General features: G+C 43.9%; 1 protein-coding gene across 2 annotated transcripts in view; it reads left to right on the forward strand.

Moving 5' to 3' along the window:
- Positions 1-8,509: 8,509 nt before the first annotated feature.
- CLVS1 (clavesin 1) overlaps positions 8,510-13,437 on the forward strand; it is a 134,459-nt gene continuing 129,531 nt past the window's right edge. The window contains exon 1 of one of the 2 annotated variants that reach the window (XM_069731391.1): positions 8,510-8,702. The gene's annotated coding sequence lies outside the window, so the exon portion shown is untranslated. Of the gene's footprint in view, positions 8,902-13,437 lie in introns of both variants that reach the window. The other variant, XM_069731392.1, reaches the window with a different exon arrangement.

Consider the following 13,437-nt stretch of genomic DNA (forward strand, 5'->3'; position numbering starts at 1 on the left):
TTTATTGAGAGAAAGGCCTTGGAGACCTCCTCCGACCACAATTTGGGATTTGCTCCCTTCTTGGTGAGGGCTACCAAGGGAGCTACTAAAGTTGAGAAATGCGGATTGAACTGGCGATAGTAGTTAATGAACTCCATAAAGCGCTGCACCGCTTTGAGAGAGTGGGGTTCTTGCCAGTCCATCACAGCCTGTAGTTTGGCAGGATCCATAGCCAACCCCTGGGCGGAGATGATATAACCAAGGAAAGGCAAGGACTCCTGCTCAAACACACATTTGTCCAACTTAGCGTAGCGGAAGTTTGCCCGTAAGAGGTCGAAGACTTTGCAAACATCTCTCCGGTGAGAGTCAATATCTGGAGAGTAGATGAGTTTATCATCCAGATAGACTGCGACCGAAGTGGAGAGCATATCCTGGAAGATATCGTTTACAAAGTCTTGGAAGACGGCTGGGGCATTACAGAGGTCCAAGGGCATCACCAGATATTCATAGTGCCCATCCCTGGTGTTAAATGCCGTCTTCCATTTGTCCCCCTCACAGATGCGAATCAGATTGTAAGCACCCCGCAGATCTCTTTTGGTGAATACCCTTGCTCCCCATAGCCTATCGAAGAACTCAGAAATCAGGGGCAAAAGGTACTTATTCTTAATGGTGATGGCGTTAAGACCCCTGTAATCTATGCATGGACGAAGTTCTACGTTCTTCTTCTGCACGAAAAAGAACCCCACCCCTGCAGTTGGCACTGACTTCCTAATGAACGTTCTAGCCAAATTCTCCTGAATATACTGAGTCATAGCCTCCATCTCCGGGAGGGAGAGAGGATAGACCTGACCCCGGGGAGGCTCTGCTCCAGGCATGATCAATAGGACAGTCATAGGGACAGTGAGATGGAAGGGTCTCCGCAGCCTTCTTGGAGAACACGTCAGCATAGGACCAATAGCACTTGGGGAGAGAAGTAAGATCTGTGGGTACCTATGTAGTGGCAACCTGAATGCACTCCCTCATACATCTGCCCTTACAGCATTCACTCCAACCCAAAATTCTCCCTGAGGACCACTCTATATGAGGAGAGTGGAAACGTAACCAGGGCATCCCCAGAAAAATCTCATCCATTCCCTCGGGAATGACAAGCAGGGAGATAATCTCCTGATGGGAAGGAGACATGCATAACGTGAAAGGGATGGTCTAATGTGTAATTTGTATGGGCAGTCTTGACCCATTTACCACTCGAACAGTCACTGCCTGAATAGGAGACTCCAGAGGATTGGCAAAGGTAGGAGCCAACCGGAACCTCTGCCTACACTGGGTCTACTCCAACCTCCGCTCATTAAAACGGTGGTCGATGCGGGTAGATATAGCTATGAGGTCCTCCAGTGTGGCAGGAATCTCTCTGGTGGCCAAGGTGTCCTTTACATGGTCAGCCAGTCCCTTCCAGTACACAGGAATAAGGACTTTATCTGGCCACTCCAACTCTGATGCCAAAGTCCGGAAGTGGACGGCAAATTGGCTGACCATTGACGAACCCTGTGTTAATGCCAGCAGTTGGAGCACTGTATCGTGGGTAACACGAGGTCCCAAAAAGACCTGTCTCAGAGAGTCCAGGAAGCGAGGAGCACTCTGTACCACACGATCATCGCGCTCCCACAGCGGCGCTGCCCATTCCAACGCCCTGCCCGACAGAAGGGATATGATAAATCCCACTTTAGCCCGTTCCATAGGAAAACGTGCAGCACGAAGCTCTAGATATATGGTGCACTGGCTCACGAATCCCCGACAGAGCTTACTGTCACCAGCAAACTTGTCTGGAGGTGGGAGACGGGATAAGGTCGGAGCAGGGGTGGCAGAGGACAAACTGGCTGCAGCTAGCAGCCTGTACAGCGACTGCGGTGACATCCACAGCCGAGGTTGTGCGCTCAAGAGCCACCAACCTACCCTCCAGCTAATGGATGTACCGCTATAGACGCTGATCGTCCACCATTTACTAGCCAGACCTTGGCACTAGTATTATGTTAGGGTTGGCGGAATGCACCAAGTATATATATGAGTTATAATAGGTGCGTTCGCAACCCGGGGTTCACCGTGCAGGAGAGAACCTGCTGCTAGCAATTGGCGGCACTATATGGCGGTATAAGCGAACTCTGTTACTTCACAGAATCACTAAGATAGGAAAACGCTGTGCCCTGTTAACCTCACAGAGGATCACAGCTACCTAACAGAGCAGAAAGCAAACAGTGGTCATGCAGTCAGCCTAGCACACGAACAACTCCTCTCCGGTGGAGCCAGAATTCTAGTGGCTATACGCCAGCCCTGAATTCATGCACACAAAACTCCTCACCGGAGGCGCCGGTATTCTAGGGGCTTATTTCAGCCATCCCTGACCACATGCAGACATGACCACAAAGTAGCAAAGCTCATGACATAGGTTAATACTAGCGCATGGCCGTGTGGCCATGCGAACCTTTTATAGCTGTAGCAGACAAGGACCTTCCTAGTGGTCCAAAAGGAGCCGCTACATGACCTGAGCATGTGATCCCAGACCTCCAATGGAAGGTCGACCCTTGGGCATGCTCAGTAGAGGAAAAGCAGGACTTACTCCCAGGAGCATCTGCCCACCGAAGAATAGTGCTAGTTACAATGGCTGAGTCTGGAAGATCAGTGGTAACCAAGCGCACATTATCTGCCTGAGCCAGACACTGAGACCGACGTCTCCGCTGAGCAGGTTCCACTGTGGCTGGATGAGAATGGGAGACCACAGCGGACATGGTTCGAAATTCCCCCTGTGCAGCGGCCGGAACTCGCTAACAACAGGTTCCCTATAATGAGGAAACGTAATAACAACAACGAAGGAAGCAAAACTGATGATCCCAATAGTATGAATTTGCAGCAACAAATTTTAATCTACCATTCATAATGCAGTTTCATGCAGGACACAAATAATTTGTAAACATTTGTGCGCAAACACTGGCCAGTTCTACAAAAAGACATGGTGGTAGTGGAATATCTCCCCACTAAACCCAGGTTCGTATACAGGAGGTCATCCCTAGGTCATATCATAGCCCCCACAACAAAAATGGTCCTCACGGGATTACCCGATAGTCACATAATTTCCAACCAATCCAAAATTGGATTTCTACCATGTGGGGGATATTATGGATGTACACATACCTATTCTAAATCAGACAACTAACATTCCTAGCTTCAGATGAAGTAAAAGAATTTGTTATCAAAGATAAAAAATCCTGTTACTCTACTGGGGTTATCCATTTAATTCAATGTCCGTGTAAGAAATTGTATGTGGATCGGACAAAAAGACAACTCCGAGTACGTATAAAGGAACACTTTAGAAATATCCTAAAAGGATTTACAGGACACCCCCTTTCACGCCATTTTAAGGAGAAACATGGACAATCTTTAAAAGGAGTACAATTTTGTGGCATCCAAATTGTATATCCAAATCGGAGAGGGGACGACTTCCTAAAGCATATATCCAGAGGGAAATCTGAATGGATATTTGCTTTGGATACTTTAACCCCTAAAGGCCTTAACTGTGAATTGGAATTATATGCTTTCTAAAACACCTACAAAGGCTAAAAACAATATAGCCCCATATAAAACAATCACATAAAAGCAAAAGCCTTTTTTCCACAGAGAATTGGGGCTGATTTATACATTGATGCATTGATTTTTCACTTTTATTTTTATAATTAATTTCAATATCAATGCATTCATAATTAACACAGGTTTTATGCATTAACACAGTGTTTGTGGAGCAAATACTGCAGACCATTACCCCTCTATTCCTCCCCATTTTTAATGTGTGGTTCAATTAGAGTAGATAGGTGGTTTATAAAAGCCACATACATTTTAAAATAATTCCTTGACATTTTTTTAACTCTTATTATAATAAAGTTATAATTTTTATTCAGGTAGCCTGATTGGGCAAGTTATTAACAAGTCTGTAAAAAATTTTTTAACAACAATACAATAGTTCACTATAATTATCCAATTCATCATAATTCTCTATTGGTTTCCCACCTATCACGATAACTGTATTAGAGTTATGGTTTTTCAATAAAATGTAAATTACATAAAGGCAAATAATCCTCTGACAGTGAAAGATTATTACTATAGTTCCTAAGTATGGTGGATTAAGACTGGCAGGTGGGGAGTTAATAACATACAGCAAGGTACTTGGTATATGGAGCAACAAACACGAGGCTGTAACCCTGACAAAGAAGTGCGTTACACTTTGAAACGCGTTGGTTGTTTTTGGACTCAGCGAGACTTCGTAGGCCAGTGACATCACACGCTGCCCAGCAGTATCGGCCATATTTTTCTCCGTGTAACCAGGGACGCCACCGGCCGGGACATCTCTGGCTCTGCACGGATTAGCAACACATCCCTGCTGACTTTACACAGCACCGGACGGTGCGTCTATATCCACCTGATTACTCACTGCTTCAGCTCCACACGAACCCACAGCACGCCCCTTCCAGTACAACCGGCGGCGGTGGGTGTTTATCCACTGTCCAGTTTTCCATCTAGCAAATTGGCAAGACATATACGGGATCATTGTCAGTGAACTATAAGGTATGTGAACCCCTATATGTGTAATCTTAAATGTTTTTGGGGTGACTTGTACAGCACATACTGTGAGTAATATACAACACTGTACAGCAGTACAATTGTCTACAAAGTTATTTCCTCTGGGTATATGAGGAACACTTGTTAGATAAATTTTTTCATTATTGATCAGCCCCATATGGCAACTACAGGCTGATGAATGCGTATGATCGTACAGTCATGGCCAAAAGTTTTGAGAATGACACCAAAATTATATTTTCACATGATCTGCTGCCCTCTGGTTTTTATTAGTGTTTGTCTGATGTTTATATCACATACAGAAATATAATTGCAATCATATTATGAGTACCGATAGGTTATATTGACAGTTAGAATGAGTTAATGCAGCAAGTCAATATTTGCAGTGTTGACCCTTCTTCTTCAAGACCTCTGCAATTCTCCCTGGCATGCTCTCAATCAACTTCTGGACCAAATCCTGACTGATAGCAGTCCATTCTTGCATAATCAATGCTTGCATTTTCCAGAATTTGTTGGTTTTTGTTTGTCCACCCGTCTCTTGATGATTGACAAGTTCTCAATGGGATTAAGATCTGGGGAGTTTCCAGGCCATGGACCCAAAATCTCTATGTTTTGTTCCATGAGCCATTTAGTTAGCACCTTTGCTTTATGGCAAGGTGCTCCATGATGCTGGAAAAGGCATTGTTGGACGCCAAACTGCTCTTGGACGGTTGGGAGAAGTTGCTCTTGGAGGACATTCTGGTACCATTCTTTATTCATGGCTGTGATTTTAGGCAAGACTGTGAGTGAGCCGATTCCCTTGGCTGGCAAGCAACCCCACACATGAATGGTTTCAGGATGCTTTACAGTTGGCATGAGACAAGACTGGTGGTATCGCTCACCTCTTCTTCTCCGAATAAGCTGTTTTCCAGATGTCCCAAACAATCGAAAAGGGGATTCATCAGAGAAAATGACTTTGCCCCAGTCCTCAGCAGTCCACTCCCTGTATCTTTTGCAGAATATCAGTCGGTCCCTGATGTTTTTTCTGGAGAGAAGTGGCTTCTTTGCTGCCCTCCTTGAAACCAGGCCTTGCTCAAAGAGTCTCCGCCTCACAGTGCGTGCAGAAGCACTCACACCAGCCTGCTGTCATTCCTGAGCAAGCTCGGCACTGCTGGTAGTCCGATCCCGCAGCTGAAACAGTTTTAAGATACGGTCCTGGTGCTTGCTGGTCTTTCTTGGGCACCCTGGAGCCTTTTTGACAACAATGGAAGCTCTCTCCTTGAAGTTCTTGATGATGCGATAGATTGTTGACTGAGGTGCAATCTTTGTAGCTGCGATACTCTTCCCTGTTAGGCCATTTTTGTGCAATGCAATGATGGCTGCATGTGTTTCTTTGGGGCTGCACGTGTTTCTTTGGAGATAACCATGGTTAACTGAAGAGAAACAATGATACCAAGCACCAGCCTCCTTTTAAAGTGTCCAGTGATGTCATTCTTACTTAATTATGACTGATTGATCGCCAGCCCTGTCCTCATCAACACCCACACCTGTGTTAATGGATCAATCACTAAAACAATGTTAGCTGCTCCTTTTAAGGCAGGACTGCAATGATGTTGAAATGTGTTTTGGGGGTTAAAGTTCATTTTCTGGGCAAATATTGACTTTGCAAGTACAGTAATTGCTGTTAAGCTGATCACTCTGACATTCAGGAGTATATGCAAATTGCCATGAGAAAAAATGAAGCAGTAGACTTTGGAAAAATTAATATTTGTCTCAATCTCAAAATTTTTGTCCATTACTGTAGACATTTCAGTTAGTTGTTAACTCTCTCTAGGCACCTGAAGCACGGTATTTCTAAATCATTGATTAAGTGTTTATTTCTGTTAATATTGATGATTATGGCTTACAGCCAATGAAAACCCAAAAGTCATTATCTCAGTAAATTAGAATAATTAACAAAAAACACCTGCAAAGGCTTTCTAAGCATTTAAAAAGGTCCCTTAGTCTGTTTCAGTAGGCTCCACAATCATGGGGAAGACTGCTAACTTGAAAGATGGCTGTGCACAGAGTGCTATATCCAATCATATTAATGGAAAGTTGAGTGGAACAAAAAAGTGTTATAGACAAAGGTGCACAAGCAAACAGGATAACATCAGATTTGAAAGGCACAGTTGCTCAGTGGTTAGCACTGCAGCCTTGCAGCGCTGGGGTCCTGGGTTCAAATCCCACCAAGGACAACATCTGCAAGGAGTTTGTATGTTCTCCCCATGTTTGCGTGGGTTTCCTCCAGGTACTCCGGTTTCCTCCCACATTCCAAAGACATACTGATAGGGAATTTAGATTGTGAGCCCCATCAGGGACAGTGCCAATAACATCTGTAAAGTGCTGTGGAATTAATGGCGCTATATAAATGAGTAAAATAAATAAATAAACTAAGAAGTGTCCATTCAAAAATTTGGGGGAGATTCACAAGGAGTGGAAGGCTGCTATAGTCATTGCTTCAAGAGCCACCACACAGAGATGTATCCAGGACATGGGCTACAAGTGTCGCTTTCCTTGTGTCAAGCCACTCATGACCAGTAGACAAAGCCAGAAGCATCTTTACCTGGGCCAAGGAGAAAAAGAACTGGACTGTTTCTCATTGGTCCAAGGTGTTGTTTTCAGATGAAAGAAAATGTTGCATATCATTTGGAAATCAAGGTCCCAGAGTCTGGAGGAAGAGTGGAGAGGCCACAATCCAAGCTGCTTGAGGTCTAGTGTGAAGTTTCCACAAACAGTGATGGTTTCAGGAGTCATGTCATCTGCTGGTGTAGGTCCACTGTGTTTTATCAAGACCAATTTCAGCGCAGCCGTCTACCAGAAAACTTTAGAACACTTCATGCTTCCCTCTGCTGTCAAGTTTAATGGAGATGGAAATTTCATTCTCCAGCAGGACTTGGCACTTATCCACACTATCAAAAGTACCTGATTTAAAAACAACAGTATCACTGTGCTTGATTGGCAGCAAACTTGCCTGACCTTAACCCCATAGAGAATCTATGGGGTATTGTCAAGAGGAAGATGACAGACACCAGACTCAACAATGCAGACGAGCTGAAGGCTGCTATCAAAGCAACCTGGGCTTCCATAACACCTCAGCAGTGCCACAGGCTAAATGCTTCTATGCCAATCCGCATTGATGCAGTAATTGATGCAAAAGAAGCCTTGACCAAGTGTTGAGTGCATTTACTGAACATACATTTTAGTAGGCCAACATTTCGGATTTTAAAATCCTTTTTCAAGCTTGCGTTATAAAGTATTCTAATTTACTGAGATAATAACTTTTCAGTTTTCATTGGCTGTCGGCCATAGTCATCAGCATTAACAGAAATAAACATGTGAAATAGATCACTCTGTTTGTAATGACTCTATCTAATATATGAGTTTCACTTTTTGTATTGAAGAACTGAACTAAATTAAATTTTTGATGCTATTCTAATTTAGTGAGAAGCACTTGTATGTAATGGTATGCATTCTAAAATAACAATATTTTATACCTCACCTACGGTATATATGTTATATACATCCAATTTATTTTTCTCTTTACAAATATATCGGTGATAATAAATACTTTTCATTCATTAACTTATGTTATTAACCAAATATAATATCAGAATTTTGTGGTTTGAAATGATTATAGACAGGATCATATTAATGTCACGTAGAGGAAAACAGACTTAGAGATGCTAGGCATGTCATGTTTGTATTAAATAGGGTACAATAAAACTTTTACCGTAGCATGGAATGATATTTTCTGTTTATATGAAGGGGCTTCTGATCTATGAAGAAATGGAAAATTCAGTTTAAATATTTGCTCCACAATTTCAGATCAGCCAATGAGATATCAGGGGTGGGTCTGCTTTTGCTAGCAAACCTTTTTTTTCCCTTTATTGCCTTGAAGACAAGCACTGCTGGGGAGGACTCTTTCACTGCCTCCTTCCAGCTCGTTCTCTGGCACGCGAGCCTTCTGGCAAACCCCACAGCTGAAGACATTATTCTGGAAACTTGACTAAAGTCGACAGCTCATATTTCCAAATCCAAGATGGACAGCTTGCTTCTTTCCGCACGGATTTAATGCGTAACAGGTATGTGAAGATTATAGAAGGCTCTGATTCTCTGTAGCTGCAGCATTTCAGCACTTAAGCGCATGGACAGCTCCCATCTGCAGTATCTCAGCTCAAGCCTTCCCTGTCTAACAATGCTCTGCAGATTGCACACAACCCCTATGCTATTACAGAGACAAAAGGCTCAAGAGTTCAGGACCAGGACATGCTGATGGTTCTGGTGAGTCAGCATACAGGACCACAGACTAGTATAGCGGGGTCTGTGATTAAATCAATGTACAATATGGGAATATACGTACGGAGGCAATATATAATATGTCATTTGATGTATTCTTAACAAGAAAGGCTTCCTGCTGATGACTGAAAGACAAAGCAATGAAAAGCAGAGAACAGCCTTAAGCAACGAGCAGGCAAAAAAGCGATCGGTTTGCAATGGGTATGAGGCTGCTGGCGAGGAGATTAAATTATGTGGATGAGTGTGTGGGAAAAAGCAGACGCTGCTGGTATTCGTAGGCCTTTTGTAATGAATGGGTTAATGCAGATTGGAAGAAACAAGGCTGATGGTATAAAAGACAAGGGCTAAGGTTTATAGAAGATGCCTGTAAATGGGAAGGGTTAATGCATCCTAAGGTGACTTTCTGTAGAGCTGAAAATAGTGGAAAATAAATTAATCAACCGTATGCTCTATTAGTTTACATCTGTTTTATAGTATTATGTATGCGCCTATATAAGCCATATCTGTCTGCTAGGTAATAGCATTTTCGGCAATTTTTTTTTTTTTTTTTTTTTCTGATTTACTTTTCTTTTTTTTTTGTAGATGAATGTACATAAAATTGTATATGCTTCTGATTTACATCATTAATATAATCTTGAGGTTATGCTTAAGCTAATTTAATGTAATTTATAGATACAATTTTCAGAGGTCACCAATTAAAATCAAGGAAGAAAAAAAAATCTCAAACATAATTTGAGATAATAGCTGCAGAAAATCGCCAAAATAGAACATACATGGCGTATAGAATATTATAGCTCTGCATACATTACACCGCTAATAAGGCCTAATCATTATGGACCATGTCAAGTGTAGTCCAAGGCGCCTTGTGTTCAGTATTGCTTTATCATGCACACTAAAACAAAAAACATACATTTTCTGCATCTAAGTATTTCAATCAATGATCTTAGTAATAAATTGGATTAGATAACTGCTAGTAAAGAATGATTTTATGTAGGTCTTGATGTAATCCACTATATAATTGTCTAAGGGTCACATCCGTCTGTCTGTCCTTCTGTCTGTGTTTTTGTCTGTCACGGATATTCATTGGTCGCGGCCTCTGTCTGTCATGGAATCCAAGTCGCTGATTGGTTGTGGCAAAACGCCCACGACCATTGCCACGACCAATCAGCGACGGCCACAGTCCAGCGGCAATATAGCTGCTCTTTCCTCCTCGCAGTCAGTGCCCGCTCCATACTCCCCTCCAGTCATCCAGTCAGCCCTCACACAGGGTTAATTCCAGCATTACCGGAGCGCGGTGTAACGCACTCCGGTTACGCAGCTATTAACCATTTGTGTGACCAACTAATGTTACAAATAATAATTAAAAAAAAAACGTTATTCTCACCCTCCGACGTGCGCCCTGTCCTCGGCAGTGCAAGCGGCAGGTTCCGGTTCCAAAGATGCTATGCGAGAAGGACCTGCCATGACATCACAGTCATGTGACCGCGACGTCATCACAGGTCCTGCGCTCATACCAACCCTGGGACCGGAAGCTGCCACATGCACCGCACACAGGCGACAGGACTACAGGACTACAAGGGGCCCTCGGAAGGTGAGTATATGTTTCTTTTTTCTTTTTTAACCTGTTACATACATGGCTGGTCAATATACTACGTAGCTGGGCAATATACTACGTGACTGGCCAATATACTACGTGAATTGGCAGTATACTACGTGTCTGTGCTGTATACTACGTGGCTCTGTGCTGTATACTACGTTACTGTGCAATATACTACGTGACTGGGCAATATACTACGTGACTAGGCAATATACTACGTGGCTGGGCAATATACTACGTGGCTGGGCAATATACTATGTGACTGGGCAATATACTACGTGGCTGGGCAATATACTACGTGACTGGGCAATATACTACGTGACTGGGCAATATACTACGTGACTGGGCAATATGCTACATGGCTGGGCAATATACTACGTGACTGGGCAATATACAACGTGGCTGGGCATTATACTACGTGGCTGGGCAATATACTACGTCACTGGTCAATATACTATGTGGCTGGGCGATATACTACGTGACTGGGCAATATACTACGTGACTGGGCAATATACTACATGACTGGGCAATATACTACGTCACTGGGCAATATACTATGTGGCTGGGCAATATACTACAATATACTACGTCACTGGGCAATATACTATGTGGCTGGGCAATATACAGTTAGGGCCAGAAATATTTGGACAGTGACACAAGTTTTGTTATTTTAGCTGTTTACAAAAACATGTTCATAAATACAATTATATATATAATATGGGCTGAAAGTGCACACTCCCAGCTGCAATATGATAGTTTCCACATCCAAATCGGAGAAAGGGTTTAGGAATCATAGCTCTGTAATGCATAGCGTCCTCTTTTTCAAGGGACCAAAAGTAATTGGACAATGGACTCTAAGGGCTGCAATTAACTCTGAAGGCGTCTCCCTCGTTAACCTGTAATCAATGAAGTAGTTAAAAGGTCAGGGGTGGATTCCAGGTGTGTGGTTTTGCATTTGGAAGCTGTTGCTATGAGCAGACAACATGCGGTCAAAGGAACTCTCAATTGAGGTGAAGCAGAACATCCTGAGGCTGAAAAAAAAAAGAAAAAATCCATCAGAGAGATAGCAGACATGCTTGGAGTAGCAAAATCAACAGTTGGGTACATTCTGAGAAAAAGGAATTGACTGGTGAGCTTGGGAACTCAAAAAGGCCTGGGCGTCCACGGATGACAACAGTGGTGGATGATCGCCGCATACTTAATTTGGTGAAGAAGAACCCGTTCACAACATCAACTGAAGTCCAGAACACGCTCAGTGAAGTAGGTGTATCTGTCTCTAAGTCAACAGTAAAGAGAAGACTCCATGACAGTCAGGCGCGGGCTGGGCCGGGTGGAAAAGGGGCATGTGCCCCCCGGGCCGGTCACCAAGCAGCTGATTCGGGCTGCTGGGCGCTGTGTTGTGTATGTCCTGGCAGCTGCCTCACAGTGGAGCTGCAGACACGCCCCCTGCTCCCTGTGTGCGCCGGCTCCAGAGGTAGAGGAACACTGCTGCATGTAACTGCTGGAGATCTGCATGTGGATGGCCCAGACATCAGTGAGTACCTTCAGCTCTCTGTGTGGTGAGGAGGTGAACGCTGCTGCTCACCTCCCGATAAGTCCAGGGCCGGTCTCTATAGTATCAGTGGCCGCTCTGCTGATGCTCACAGATTTATTGCAGGGGTCTGAACTTTCACCCTGTCAGTGCCAGGTCATCGGCTCCAGGGTCACCAGACTGCAGGAAAGTTCAGCCTCCTGCAATAAATCTCCCTATACCGAGAGTGAGCAGAGACTGTCTACAGAATCCAGCACTGGAGTGATCAAGCCTGAACCTGGTGACCAGACATCACATGCTATATACATGGCCCTGTATATATACAGTGCATGTATGTCCTGGGCCAGGTGCAGGAATGATCCATCCAGTGTATATAACATTGTATATCTGTGCCTATGGTATACCACTATCAGGGGCGTAACTACAGAGGTTGCAGCAGGGCCCGAAGTGTTAAGGGACCCCTAAGCACGCAGAGCTTCAAAATGGGCCACCGGCCCTCTAAATCCTCTGCACAGGCCCTGGTGCGTGCTCTTTTGCTGAACGCGCTGACCAAGGCCGTGGCGGCCCACATGAGCACAGCCCTCATTTGTGCTTGCGTACACGGCTGCAGCTTTTGTCAGTGAAGGCAAACAGGAGAGCGCACGCACCAGGGCCTGTGCAAAGGTTTGAAAAGGCCGCCACCGCACGCAGAGACACCTGAGCCTCACCGTGTCTGACCCTGGCCAGAACCAGCATCAGAGAACAGTGCTCTCCTCACCAATCCCCAGCCGGCATCTGCCCCACGCCCTTAGCACCTCCGATGCCGGCTGGACAGTGGACCCTCCTCATCCTCCACTATCTCAGGTGAGAACCAAGATGAAACCTTTTGTAAGTATATGCAGCATTTGCAGTTTGACCTGTCTAATGTATATTGTATACTGTTGTATATACATTATATAGGTGAAACTGCGGTACGTACATTATATAGGTGATACCACTGTGTGTAATATACTGCGACCGCTGTGTATAGGCCATATAGGTCAGCCGCAGTGTTTATGTGCGTGTGTGTGTGTATATATATATACAGTGGGGCAAAAAAGTATTTAGTCAGTCAGCAATAGTGCAAGTTCCACCACTTAAAAAGATGAGAGGCGTCTGTAATTTACATCATAGGTAGACCTCAACTATGGGAGACAAACTGAGAAAAAAAAATCCAGAAAATCACATTGTCTGTTTTTTTAACATTTTATTTGCATATTATGGTGGAAAATAAGTATTTGGTCAGAAACAAAATTTCATCTCAATACTTTGTAATATATCCTTTGTTGGCAATGACAGAGGTCAACCTTTTTTTGTAAGTCTTCACAAGGTTGCCACACACTGTTGTTGGTATGTTGGCCCATTCCTCCATGCA

Source organism: Ranitomeya imitator, chromosome 6, assembly GCF_032444005.1.
Source record: "Ranitomeya imitator isolate aRanImi1 chromosome 6, aRanImi1.pri, whole genome shotgun sequence".
Taxonomy (NCBI): Eukaryota; Metazoa; Chordata; class Amphibia; order Anura; family Dendrobatidae; genus Ranitomeya; species Ranitomeya imitator.